Below are 15339 nucleotides of genomic sequence, written 5' to 3' on the forward strand. Positions count from 1 at the left end.
AATACTTGTCCTTTTCTCAGCAATTTAGCTTGATCGTGATGACTGAAGTCTAACGCAGACTGTGAACTATGTCACGTTCCTGGCGTTCCGCATTCGTTCGAAGCAAATTTATTTAGTGACGTACATACTGTGCTTCAAAAAATCGTAGTTCTACCTAACTTGTGGAAGACACAAATTTGTTGTCCTCCACAACAGGTTCAATAGTATCTATCAGTTCTTTACTGAACGAAAAACACAGATATGAGCTTCCTGAAAGATAAAACACTCTCTGCCGTGGAAACAAGAAGACTTGGACAAAATTTCTAGTTAGTGTGATAATTGACAGCTAGCTCTGAATGTAGAAAAATGTAAGTTAACACAGATGAAGCCGGCCGTGGTGGACGAGCGGTTCTAGGCGCTTCAGACCGGAACCCCGCGACTGCTACAGTCGCAGGTTCGAATCCTGCCTCGGGCATGGATGTGTGTGATGTCCTTAGGTTGGTTAGGTTTAAGTAGTTCTAAGTTCTAGGGGACTGATGACCTCAGATGTTAAGTCCCATAGTGCTCAGAGCCATTTGAACCATTTTTTGAACACAGATGAGTAGTAAAAACAAACACATAATGATCGCGCACAGCATTAGTAGTGTGCCGCTTGACACAGTCACGTCGGCTGAATAAGGGTAACGTTGCAAAGCAACAAGAAATGAAATGAGATTGTAAGGATTGTCCTAAGGAAAGCGAATGGTCGGCTTCGGTTTACTGGGATAATTTTAGGAAAACGTGGTTCACCTGTACAGGGCACCTCATATAGGATACTGGTGCGACCCATTGTTGAGTACTGCTCGAGTGTTTGGGATCCGCACGAGGTCGGAATGAAGAGGCGGGCTGCTAGAATTGTTACCAGTAGGTTTTAAGAACACGCAAGTGTTACGGAGATACTTAGGGACTCAAATGAGGATCTTTGGAGAGAGGCGAAGTTCTCTTCGAGGAGCTCTATTAAGAAAATTTAGAGAAAGGGCATTTGAGACTAACTGCAGAACGACTCTACTGCCGCCAACGTACATTTCGCGTAAGAATCATGAAGATTAGATTAGAGAGATTAGGGCTCGTACGGAGGTATATAGACTGTCGTTTTTCCCTAGCTCTATTTGCGAGTCAAACCGGAAAAGAAATTACTAGTAGTGGTACGGGGTATCCTCCACCATGCGCCGTACGGTGGATTGTGGAGTATTTATGTAGATACAGACCAAATCCAGCTGCTGCCTTTCATAAAGTAAGGCAGAACTCCGGTTCGCTCCCTGTTTCGAAATATGTAATATTAGCCAAGGTAACAGTGAGCAGGTTATTCAGATGAGGTATAGTCTCACGTGCACGAAATTTGTTTAGCGGACGGCTTTGTAAGTACCGAGACATTGACAAAATGGTAGCCTCACTGCTAATCGAAACGAGAGGCTGATTGCTTGACATCCGAAACAAGGTTTAACTTTTACTGTGCAAGTGAGGCAATAAAACATTTCTACAGTTTTTAATATCTCCGTAAGTTTCTCAAGAGCGAACACCCCGCAACAGAACGACATTCATTTTGGTCACATGATTCATATTCAAGTTCGCCTACGTGGTTGAGTTGTCAGCGCAGCTGACTGCCATGCAAAGGTCCCGGGTTGGATTCCCGGTACTGACGGGGATTTTTCCTCGAGGGGGCGACTGAACCAGGATGCACTAAGCCTCGTAATGCAAGATGGGAATCTACTTTGCCGAATACTGGCGGTTCCAGGTGACGAAAACTGACAGTGGCCAAGAGAGCGATGTGCCGACCCTCGACGCCCCTCCCCATTGCATCAAATGACGCCATTGGTGAGGATTACACTGCGATCATTCGGTACCAATGGGCCCATCAGAGCCTGTGAACGGAGTTTACAACTTCACCCACTGCAGAAAAGCTAACTTCCAGACGCGTTCGCTTATTGGTTTCTCAACAGCATTTACATCAGCATAAAAATAATACTCCACAACCCTTCAGAGTAAGCCAACAGAAGAAACTCAAAACACGTAGGGGGTTGTACACACATCAAGAAAAGGTTTTGCATCAACCAGGTTCCCAGAACAGCTGAAAATGGGCGTTGACTGTGGATATTGTATCACAGACACAGTGCCTTTGACTGTTCAGAGATGTCACCAAACCCGCCCAAACATGTAAAGAACCATGCATAAGCAGCGCCTATTAGACGGAGAGGGCCCGACAGCCGATCAGTTCCAGTCATTCCACCAGGAAGGAGATACATGACTCGTGTTGCCTATAGTTCAGCCATACCGAGACGGTCAATACCGCGCTTCGGTAGCGTCCACATTGTTACTTTGTGCCAGGAAGGGCTTTCAACAAGGGAAGCGTCCAGGCGTCTCGGAGTGAACCAAAGCGATGTTGTTCGGACATGGAGGAGATACAGAAAGATAGGAACTGTCGATGACATTGCTCGCTCAGGCCTCCCAAGGACTACTACTGCAGTGAATGGCCGCTACCTACGGATTATGGCTCGGAGGAACCCTGACAGCAACGCCACCATGTTGAATAATCTACATCTACACTCCTGGAAATTGAAATAAGAACACCGTGAATTCATTGTCCCAGGAAGGGGAAACTTTATTGACACATTCCTGGGGTCAGATACATCACATGATCACACTGACAGAACCACAGGCACATAGACACAGGCAACAGAGCATGCACAATGTCGGCACTAGTACAGTGTATATCCACCTTTCGCAGCAATGCAGGCTGCTATTCTCCCACGGAGACGATCGTAGAGATGCTGGATGTAGTCCTGTGGAACGGCTTGCCATGCCATTTCCACCTGGCGCCTCAGTTGGACCAGCGTTCGTGCTGGACGTGCAGACCGCCTGAGACGACGCTTCATCCAGTCCCAAACATGCTCAATGGGGGACAGATCCGGAGATCTTGCTGGCCAGGGTAGTTGACTTACACCTTCTAGAGCACGTTGGGTGGCACGGGATACATGCGGACGTGCATTGTCCTGTTGGAACAGCAAGTTCCCTTGCCGGTCTAGGAATGGTAGAACGATGGGTTCGATGACGGTTTGGATGTACCGTGCACTATTCAGTGTCCCCTCGACGATCACCAGTGGTGTACGGCCAGTGTAGGAGATCGCTCCCCACACCATGATGCCGGGTGTTGGCCCTGTGTGCCTCGGTCGTATGCAGTCCTGATTGTGGCGCTCACCTGCACGGCGCCAAACACGCATACGACCATCATTGGCACCAAGGCAGAAGCGACTCTCATCGCTGAAGACGACACGTCTCCATTCGTCCCTCCATTCACGCCTGTCGCGACACCACTGGAGGTGGGCTGCACGATGTTGGGGCGTGAGCGGAAGACGGCCTAACGGTGTGCGGGACCGTAGCCCAGCTTCATGGAGACGGTTGCGAATGGTCCTCGCCGATACCCCAGGAGCAACAGTGTCCCTAATTTGCTGGGAAGTGGCGGTGCGGTCCCCTACGGCACTGCGTAGGATCCTACGGTCTTGGCGTGCATCCGTGCGTCGCTGCGGTCCGGTCCCAGGTCGACGGGCACGTGCACCTTCCGCCGACCACTGGCGACAACATCGATGTACTGTGGAGACCTCACGCCCCACGTGTTGAGCAATTCGGCGGTACGTCCACCCGGCCTCCCGCATGCCCACTATACGCCCTCGCTCAAAGTCCGTCAACTGCACATACGGTTCACGTCCACGCTGTCGCGGCATGCTACCAGTGTTAAAGACTGCGATGGAGCTCCGTATGCCACGGCAAACTGGCTGACACTGACGGCGGCGGTGCACAAATGCTGCGCAGCTAGCGCCATTCGACGGCCAACACCGCGGTTCCTGGTGTGTCCGCTGTGCCGTGCGTGTGATCATTGCTTGTACAGCCCTCTCGCAGTGTCCGGAGCAAGTATGGTGGGTCTGACACACCGGTGTCAATGTGTTCTTTTTTCCATTTCCAGGAGTGTACATATAGAGGGTGTTACAAAAAGGTACGGCCAAACTTTCAGGAAACATTCCTCACACACAAAGAAAGAAAATATGTTATGTGGACATGTGTCCGGAAACGCTTACTTTCCATGTTAGAGCTCATATTATTACTTCTCTTCAAATCACATTAATCATGGAATGGAAACCACAGCAACAGAACGTACCAGCGTGACTTCAAACACTTTCTTACAGGAAATGTTCAAAATGTCCTCCGTTAGCGAGGATACATGCATCCACCCACCGTCGCATGGAATCCCTGATGCGCTGATGCAGCCCTGGAGAATGGCGTATTGTATCACAGCCGTCCACAATACGAGCACGAAGAGTCTCTACAGTTGGTACCGGGGTGCGTAGACAAGAGCTTTCAAATGCCCCCATAAATGAAAGTCAAGAAGGTTGAGGTCAGGAGAGCGTGGAGGCCATGGAATTGGTCCGCCTCTACCAATCCATCGGTCACCGAATCTGTTGTTGAGAAGCGTACGAACACTTCGACTGAAATGTGCAGGAGCTCCATCGTGCATGAACCATATGTTGTGTCGTACTTGTAAAGGCACATGTTCTAGCAGCACAAGTAGAGTATCCCGTATGAAATCAAGATAACGTGCTCCATTGAGCGTAGGTGGAAGAACATGGGGCCCAATCAAGACATCACCAACAATGCCTGCCCAAACGTTCACAGAAAATCTGTGTTGATGACGTGATTGCACAATTGCGTGCGGATTCTTGTCAGCCCACACATGCTGATTGTGAAAAGTTACAATTTGATCACGTTGGAATGAAGCCTCATCCGTAAAGAGAACATTTGCACTGAAATGAGGATTGACACATTGTTGGATGAACCATTCGCAGAAGTGTACCCGTGGAGGCCAATCAGCTGCTGATAGTGCCTGCACACGCTGTACATGGTACGGAAACAACTGGTTCTCCCGTAGCACTCTCCATACAGTGACGTGGTCAACGTTACCTTGTACAGCAGCAACTTCTCTGACGCTGACATTAGGGTTATCGTCAACTGCACGAAGAATTGCCTCGTCCATTGCAGGTGTCCTCGTCGTTCTAGGTCTTCCCCAGTCGCGAGTCATAGACTGGAATGTTCCGTGCTCCTTAAGACGCCGATCAATTGCTTCGAACGTCTTCCCGTCGGGACACCTTCGTTCTGGAAATCTGTCTCGATACAAACGTACCGCGCCACAGCTATTACCCCGTGCTAATCCATACATCAAATGGGCATCTGCCAAGTCCGCATTTGTAAACATTGCACTGACTGCAAAACCACGTTCGTGATGAACACTAACCTGTTGATGCTACGTACTGTAGAGCAATGAGTCGCATGTCAACACAACCACCGAAGTCAACATTACCTTCCTTCAATTGGGCCAACTGGCGGTGAATCGAGGAAGTACAGTACATACTGACGAAACTAAAATGAGCTCTAACATGTAAATTAAGCGTTTCCGGACACATGTCCACATAACATCTTTTCTTTATTTGTGTGTGAGGAATGTTTCCTGAAAGTTTGGCCGTACCTTTTTGTAACACCCTGTATACTCCGCTAGCCACCAAGCGGTGTGTGGCGGAGGGCACAATTCGCGCCAAAGTCATATTCCCTTATCTTTGAATGGTGATCATTGCGCGATTTGAAAGTTGGTGGTAAAAATATATGCTCTACATTCCCGGTGAAGATTGGATTTCGGAATTTAGTGAGCAGCCCCTTCCGTTTAGAGCGCCGTCTATCTGCGAGTGTGTCCCACTTCACTCTTTCTATGAGATTTGTAACGCTCTCGCGATGGCTAAATGTACCAGTCACGAATCTTGCCGCTCTTCTTTGGACCTTCTCAATCTCTTGAATCAGACCCAACTGGTAAGGGTTCCATACAGACAAACAATACTCTAAGACTGGACGAACTAACGTGTTGTAAGCTATTTCCTCTGTTGAAGAACTGCATCGCTTCAGGATTCTACCAATAAACCGCAATCTAGAGTTCGCCTTGCCCGTTACTTGTGTAATCTGATCATTCCATTTGAGATCGTTTCGAATAGTCACACACAGATACTTGACGGATGTTACCGGTTCCAAAGACTGGGCATTTATTTTGTCCTTGTACATTAATGGGGATTTTCGCCTTGTTATACGCAGTAGGTTACGCTTACTAATTTTGAGAGATAACTGCCAGTCATTACACCATGCATTTATTTTCTGCAAATCCTCATTGATTTGTTCACAACTTTCGTGTGATACTACTTTCCTGTAGACTACAGCATCATCGGCAAACAGTCTAATGCCGCTGTCAGTACCTTCAATCAGATCGTTTATGTAAACCGCAAAAAGCAGCGGACCTATTACGCTGCCCTGGGGCACACCTGAAGTTACGCATGTTTCTGTTGAAGTCACCCCGTTCAGGACGAAAACTTCTGTTAGAAAACTTTCTACCCAACCGCATATGTCATCAGATAGACCATAAGCGCGCACTTTTTGGAGCAAGCGACAGTGCGGAACTGAGTCAAACCCCTTTCGAAAGTTGAGAAATATGCCATCAACCTGGGAGCCGGTATCTAGAGCCGGTTGTATATGATGCACAAAGAGGGCCAGCTGCGTCTCGCAGCCGGCCGGGATGGCCGAGCGGTTCTAGGCGCTACAGTCTGGAACCGCGCGACCGCGGGCATGGATGTGTGTGATGTCCTTAGGTTAGTTAGGTTTAAGTAGTTCTAAGTTCTAGGGGACTGATGACCTCAGAAGTTAAGTCCCATAGTGCTCAGAGCCATTTGAACCATTTTTTTGCGTCTCGCAAGACCGCTGTTTCGACCGCTGTTTCCTAAAACCGTGCTGGTTTCTGCAGATGAGCTTCTCAGAGTCTAGAAAGGTCATTATGTCTGAACACAAAATATGTTCCATGATCCTAAAACAAATCGTTGACAGTGAAATTGGCCGGTAATTATGTGCATCCGATTTCTACCCTTTTTATAGATTGCCATGACCTGGGCCTTCTTCCAGTCCAGTGGAACTTTCCGCTGTTCCAATGATCTCTGATAGATGATGGATAAGAATGGTGCTATATTTGTAGCATAGTCAACATATAATCTTATGGGGATACCGTCTGGGCCAGATGCCTTCCTGGCGTCTGAGGATCTTAACTGTTTTACAATCCCAGATACACTAAATACTATGTCAGCCATCCCTGCGTTTGCTCGATAGTCGAAAGAGGGAATGGTGCTGCACTCCTCTACCGTAAACCAGTTTTTGAAAGCTAGGTATAGAATTTCGGCCTTCTGTTTATCATCAGGGACAAAGAATCCAGTGAAATTTTTTTAATTGCTTTATCTGAAAACTACCTTGAGCAGTTAAACAGAGAACCGACTCGTGGCGATAACATATTAGACCTTCTGGTGACAAACAGACCCGAACTATTTGAAAAAGTTAACGCAGAACAGGGAATCAGCCATCATAAAGCGGTTACGGCATCGATGATTTCAGCCGTAAATAGGAATATTAAAAAGGGTAGGAAGATTTTTCTGTTTAGAAAAAGTGACAAAAAGCAGATTTCAGAGTACCTGTTGGCTCAACACAAAAGTTTTGTCTCAAGTACAGATAGTGCTGAGGATCAGTGGACAAAGTTCAAAACCGTCGTACATTATGCGTTAGATGAGTATGTGCCAAGCAAGATCGTAAGAGATGGAAAAGAGCCACCGTGGTACAACAACCGAGTTAGAAAACTGCTGCGGAAGCAAAGGGAACTTCACAGCAAACATAAACATAGCCAAAGCCTTGCAGACAAACAAAAATTACGCGAAGCGAAATGTAGTGTGAGGAGGGCTATGCGAGAGGCGTTCAATGAATTCGAAAGTAAAGTTCTATGTACTGACTTGGCAGAAAATCCTAAGAAATTTTGGTCTTATGTCAAAGCGGTAGGTGGATCAAAACAAAATGTCCAGACACTCTGTGACCGAGATGGTACTGAAACAGAGGATGACGGACTAAAGGCCGAAATACTAAATGCCTTTTTCCAAAGTTGTTTCACAGAGGAAGATTGCACTGTAGTTCCTTCTCTAGATTGTCGCACAGATGACAAAATGGTAGATATCGAAATAGACGACAGAGGGATAGAGAAACAATTAAAATCGCTCAAAAGAGGAAAGGCCTCTGGACCTGATGAGATACCAGTTCAATTTTACACAGAGTACGCGAAGGAACTTGCCCCCCTTCTTGCAGCGGTGTACCGTAGGTCTCTAGAAGAGGGTAGCGTTCCAAAGGATTGGAAAAGGGCACAGGTCATCCCCGTTTTCAAGAAGGGACGTCGAACAGATGTGCAGAACTATAGACCTATATCTCTAACATCGATCAGTTGTAGAATTTTGGAACACGTATTGTGTTCGAGTATAATGACTTTTCTGGAGACTAGAAATCTACTCTGTAGGAATCAGCATGGGTTTCGAAAAAGACGGTCATGTGAAACCCAGCTCGCGCTATTCGTCCACGAGGCTCAGAGGGCCATAGACACGGGTTTACAGTTAGATGCCGTGTTTCTTGACTTCCGCAATGCGTTCGATACAGTTCCCCACAGTCGTTTAATGAACAAAGTAAGAGCATATGGACTATCAGACCAATTGTGTGATTGGATTGAGGAGTTCCTAGATAACAGGACGCAGCATGTTATTCTCAATGGAGAGAAGTCTTCCGAAGTAAGAGTGATTTCAGGTGTGCCGCAGGGGAGTGTCATAGGACCGTTGCTATTCACAATATACATAAATGACCTGGTGGATGACATCGGAAGTTCACTGAGGCTTTTTGCAGATGATGCTGTGGTGTACCGAGAGGTTGTAGCAATGGAAAATTGTACTGAAATGCAGGAGGATTTGCAGCGAATTGACGCATGGTGCAGGGAATGGCAATTGAATCTCAATGTAGACAAGTGTAATGTGCTGCGAATACACAGAAAGATAGATCCTTTATCATTTAGCTACAAAATAGCAGGTCAGCAACTAGAAGCAGTTAATTCCATAAATTATCTGGGAGTACGCATTAGGAGTGATTTAAAATGGAATGATTATATAATGTTGATCGTCGGTAAAGCAGATGCCAGACTGAGATTCATTGGAAGAATCCTAAGGAAATGCAATCCGAAAACAAAGGAAGTAGGTTACAGTACGCTTGTTCGCCCACTGCTTGAATACTGCTCAGCAGTGTGGGATCCGTACCAGATAGGGTTGATACAAGACATAGAGAAGATCCAACGGAGAGCAGCGCGCTTCGTTACAGGATCATTTAGTAATCGCGAAAGCGTTACGGAGATGATAGATAAACTCCAGTGGAAGACTCTGCAGGGGGACGCTCAGTAGCTCGGTACGGGCTTTTGTCAAAGTTTCGAGAACATACATTCACCGAAGAGTCAAGCAGTATATTGCTCCCTCCTACGTATATCTCGCGAAGAGACCATGAGGATAAAATCAGAGAGATTAGAGCCCACATAGAGGCATACCGACAATCCTTCTTTCCACGAACAATACGAGACTGGAATAGAAGGGAGAACCGATAGAGGTACTGAAGGTACCCTCCGCCACACACCGTCAGGTGGCTTGCGGAGTATGGATGCAGATGTAGATCATCAGTTACATTACACGTAATGTCAGAAAGAGATGGCATTGAATTAATTGTAGCGTTCGTAGATTTAACGTACGACCAAAATTTTTTGGGGTTATTTTCAGAATCTGAAGATAAAATACTGCTTTCAAATTCGTTAAAAGAATCTCTCATTGTCCTTCTGACAGCTGCTTTCATTTAACATAATTTCTGTTTGTCAGCGGGGCAGTGACTACGTTTAAAACGACTGTGCAAAATTTGCTTTCTCAGCAATTTCCTAACATGTTTGTTGTGCCAAGGTGGATCCTTTCCCTCCCCTATATTTTTGCTAGGCATATACTTCTCTAGCGCATGGTGGACAATACCTTTAACTTCCACGGTCGCAGGTTCGAATCCTGCCTCTGGCATGGATGTGTGTGATGTCCTTAGGTTAGTTAGGTTTAAGTAGTTCTAAGTTCTAGCGGACTTATGACCACAGCAGTTGAGTCCCATAGTGCTCAGAGCCATTTGAACCATCTTTAAATTCCGACCAAAGATTCTCAATATCTGTGTGTCCCGCGGTGAATGCTTGGAGCTGACTATGAAGATATTCATGCATGACACTTTTGTCTTCCCAAACAAGAAAACTCTACGCTGTTTCTTTGGTCTTTTTGCAACTTCCACTGACATAGAAGCCACAACGCCATTAAGGTCGCTAACACCTTCTTCTAGATTAACTTCCTCAAAAAGATTAGGTCTGTTTGTCGCCAAGATATCTAGTACCATCCTTGTCTGATTGACAGCTTTATCCAGACTATTTCACATTCCGACCCAGTATCGATCTCAACTGCGTTTAAACAGCTCTTAACTGCAATGAGCACACTACCTCCCATAGCATCAGTCCTATCCTTCCTAAACATTGTCCAATTCGAGTTCAAAATTTCACTGCTTTTTGTGTCTGGTTTCAACCAGCTTTCGGTACCTAATACAATATTGGCATTGCTACTGTTTATTTCGGAGAGTAACTCGGGGATCTTGCTACAGACACTTCGACAATTTACTAACATGAGATTAAGCATATTTAAATCCTTTGGAATGGCCTGTTTAGGCGAACTAACAATTTTTACAGTTGGCACACCCACATCAGTGACATGAACTGGTAATTTTTCAGGCCGACGGTTTGCTTCCGTGGGGACGAAACTAACCTTAAAAAAAAAGTAAACGCCACATGTACTGTGCTACCCATGTAGCTGCTTCCTGTGTGTAGTGCACCCCTGATCTATCGAGGGGCGTCCTAGAACCTTCCACCCCATAGCGTAGGTCGAGGAATCTGCTTTTCGTGCAGCCACAAGACGTCGTGTTACGACTCGAACTGTGCGCAATAGGCTGCATGATGCTCAACTTCACTCCCGACGTCCATGGCGAGGTCCATCTTTGCAAACACGACACGGTACAGATGGGCCCGACAGTATGCCAAATGGACCGGTCAGGATTGGCATCACGTTCTCTTCGCCGATGAGTATCGTTTATGCCTTCAACCAGACAATCGTCGAAGACGTGTTTGGAGGCAACCCAGTCAGGCCGAACGCCTTAGGGACACTGTCCAGCGAGTGCAGCAAGGTGGAGGTTCCGTGCTGTTTTGGGGTGGCATTATGTGGGGCCGACGTACTCCGCTGGTGGTCATGGAAGGCGCCGAAACGGCTGTACGATATGTGAATGCCATCCTCCGATCGATAGTGCAACCATACCGGCAGCATATTGGCGAGGCATTTGTCTTCCTGGACGACAATTCGCGCCCCCATTGTGCACCATCGTGTGAATGACTTCCTTCGGGATAACGACATCGCTCGTCTAGAATGGCCAGCATGTTCTCCAGACATGAATCCTATCGAACATGCCTGGGATAGATTGACAAGGGCCGTTTATGGACGACGTGACCCACCAACCACTCTGAGGGATTAACGCCGAATCGCCGTTGAGGAGTGGGCCAGTCTGGTCCAACAGTCCCTTGATAAACTTGTGAATAGTATGCCACGACGAATACAGCCATGCATGGAAGTGATGTGCTGCAAAACTTTTTTTAATGTGTGCAGTATATCCCTAGAGTAATCATATACAGCTGGTTCTTGAAAATTTGTTAACAGACTTTTTCAAGTGAGTTTATGTCTGTCTTCAAGAGAATGCCAGTTCAGTTCCTTCAGTATCTCTGTGACACAGTCCCATGGATTAAACAAACATGTGACCACTCGTGCTGTCCTTCCCTGTATATGTTCAATATCCCCTGTTAGACCTACATGGCACGTCCCACACACTTGAGCAATATTTTAGAATGGGTCGCACAAATGATTTGTAAGCCATCTCTCTTGTAGACCGATTGCACTTCCTCAGTATTCTACCAATAAACTGAAATCTTCCACCTGTTTTACCCACGCCTGAAACTATGTGATCGTTCCATTTCATATCCCTACAAAGTTTTCCAGCCACATATTTGTATGCGCTGGCCGATTCCAACAGCGACTCATTGATATTATAGTCATAGGATACTACGTTTTTTTCGTTTTGTGTAGCGCAAACTTTTTCGTACCTGAACATTTAGAGCAAGTTGCCAATCTCTCAACCACGTTGAAATCTTATCAAGGTCTGACTGAGTATTTATGTAGCTTCTCTCAGATAGTACTTCATTATAGGTAACTCCATCATCTGCAAAAAGTGATGCGGCTGAAAACAGCAGCAAACAATAGACACACATTTAGTAAACAGTCAATACCCACGAACAAAACTACGATTACAGCCCCTAAAAAATTATAACACTTGAGGAACCGTGTTTTTCTTCGTAGTTATACAAAAGTGGGAAACACTGTAGTTTTTGTTCCGTTGACATGTGTCACTGAAAGATAGTATAAATATAACATTCCTCTACCTGCATTAAAATGTACAGCAATTGGCAGGGTATCTGTAATCGCATTAGCGACGTAGTTTGTGAAAAGTTTTACGCGCACTTGTTAGTATCATGCGATAATGACCAATATCATAGTGGGCGTTAAATCTTCGTTAAACATCTGAACAAAAAACCATTACCACGTGCCATCGACAGCAACAGATATTGGACACTACTGTCTAAAGCTGTTAAACCCTGAAATAGCAGAGTTTAGTATCATATCAATGTTTTCACTAACAACAAAAGCAATTTTAGAAGAAACTGAACACTTTTTCATAGATTGCGTTTTAGCCCCCTACCCCCTCCGTACCCGTGTTGAATATATCTAAATCACATAAAATATCTCCATGAAGTGAAACTTCGATTCTGATATTCTCAGACTGATTGCACATCTTTGTTAATTTTTAGGTCTAGCATGATATAGAACACTATAACACATGCGTTAATGAAATTTCAATAACCACTGCTATACAGGGGTAGACAAAGTGGATCTCGTCATAAACCAAATGTGCCCACGAAACAGCGCGATGTGTATAGAAACGAATTATCTAAAGCCAGCGGCAAGCGTCCGTTTCCTCAATAATTCACAGTCGATACACATCTAAAAACTGAGTCGTCAACAAAATTTTACAGAGCAACAAAATGTTATACGCAGAAACTGTGTAGCAGACAACACAGGAGAACCGTACTGTAAAAATTTCCCTTCAGAAGTCCTCATTTTTCGTCCTTTGCACTTCAAGCCTGTGACAATTTTACTGTCTGAGAAAGACTTTATTTCGGCCACAGTATATGAAGTACTGTGTGGAATGGTGTAATTCATTTCTAAAAAATGACACAAACAACTAATACTAACGACCTGTCTACAGCTGTCTGTCACTTAAACCGATCGAATGTCATTGTGACTAAATCGTTGCTAATCTTTCACTGCAAACAACATTGTGCACGCTAGTGATTTTTCTCATAATGGATGGTCGGTACAGTTTCAATAAGCAAGGAAAGGTACCTAACAAACTAATTTTGGCGCCTTCTTACCTTTCGCTTTTGTGTTGTCAATTCTGGGGGCCTGCCAAAATCAGCTGGGTGGGCAAAGAGCTCAAACAGAAATTCAGTTGCACAGTCAAAACAAAGCACAACATCGATACTTCGCGAAAAATTCAGCGCTACCACTACACGAATTCTTTCTCGATCTGTCACAATATAAAACAAAATGAATATCACATTGAACTTTTTTGAAAAAAATGCGGAAGCTCTGTGACCAACGATTTATCTTTTTTTTTCATTTCCCTGTATTGCTAATAATCGTCATGTAGTTGTGCTAGCAAACAGACATTAATTACAGTGAGAGAATTTCTCCAGAGAATAGTGAACCAACGATTTATGTATATTAACATGATAATTAAGGTTGTCCTATCCATTCCAAGGATGTGAAGAACCATACGTATTAATTAAAGATAGCCTACACATCGTTGACACACTGTGCTATAATTAAGGCTTCTTCTGAACGGCTTGCATTTCATCGAAACAACTTACACGTCGAGATTTGTAGACACATCCTATACTTGCACGTTTGTTGTGGGCAAAGAAAAGATACATGTATTGGATGACGCTGATCCTTTATTCAAGCATAAAATGTGAAATTCTATAGCGAAATCGTGAATATGGGCATTTATCATGTGATTTATCCGCTATGAGTCTTATATTGTGACAAGTATTTCGTACATTTTTAGGATTATATCATTATCTACACACCGTACACAGATACTTGACGGATTCATAAGCACAGCTCGTGTTGCAGAAGAAAATGCGGTTGGAATATGATTGTGATGCCCTTCACAACACTCCCCACCCCCTAAAAAAAAGAGGTGCATGGAAACAGTATGGTACCTCTATAACAGGAAACTTGTTTTGTTTTGTTCATAATAAAAGTAATTAATGTGTTCACTATTTACTACAAACATAGTTGTAAGACGACCTGGTAATCCAGCTGAGGCCACTATGAAATAAATAACGGTGTTGCACAATTTGTAAGTATAATATTGGACAAATTAAATATAAGGTTGTAGGCCTACTAATAAATCTATTACATGGAGGTGTATGCAATAAATTCAACTATGTAATTAGCACATAACAAAAGTAAAAGGCAAAATTGATACATGGATAACACAGGGCATAAGAAAATCTGGAGAGCAACTCAGAATGCTAAGTAAGTCAGCAAGGCAAAATCCTGCTTTGAAACGATGTGTTAAGTGTTATAGGAAATTATACAAGAAAGTAATTACTGCAGCAAAAAAGTTAAATAATGATTCATATATCAGTAGAAATAATGGCAACAAAAAATGAAATCCGTTTGGAAAGGGATCAATAGTAACTTAGGAAGAAGCAAAGTAAGAAACAACATTGTTATTAAAACTGAGGACAAAACTATAAATGATCCATTACACATTGCCAATATATTCAACTGTCATTTTACAAGTGTAGTTCAAAACCTCATACGAACCCAAAGTAGTACAGACATCAGTCATAACATCACATTGAATCCCAAAACTATGTTTTTGTATCCCATAACAGTACATGAGGTAGAGAATGCCATCAGCAAACTAAAAAATAAATTATCCTGTGGCACCGATGGCATTCCAGACAAAATCCTTAAACACAGCAGATAGCAGATATATTACTCCTCTTCTTGTAGATATAATTAATGCATCTTACAGTTCTGGCACTTTCCCTAGAAAGCTGAAACAATCAATTATAAAACCATTATACAAAAATGGGGATCGTTATGATATAAAAAACTACAGGCCTTTATCAATGTTATCTTGTTTTTCAAAAATTATAGAAAGAGT

At 44.3% G+C, this 15339-nt stretch overlaps 1 long non-coding RNA gene across 1 annotated transcript in view; it reads right to left on the bottom strand.

Moving 5' to 3' along the window:
- LOC126162725 (uncharacterized) overlaps nucleotides 1-13574 on the bottom strand; it is a 186256-nt gene extending 172682 nt beyond the window's left edge. Inside the window, exon 1 of the long non-coding RNA XR_007535105.1 lies at nucleotides 13529-13574. This is a non-coding gene — a long non-coding RNA (uncharacterized LOC126162725). The remainder of the gene's footprint in view (nucleotides 1-13528) is intronic.
- Nucleotides 13575-15339: the final 1765 nt, after the last annotated feature.

This window comes from Schistocerca cancellata, chromosome 2, assembly GCF_023864275.1.
Source record: "Schistocerca cancellata isolate TAMUIC-IGC-003103 chromosome 2, iqSchCanc2.1, whole genome shotgun sequence".
Classification (NCBI taxonomy): domain Eukaryota; kingdom Metazoa; phylum Arthropoda; class Insecta; order Orthoptera; family Acrididae; genus Schistocerca; species Schistocerca cancellata.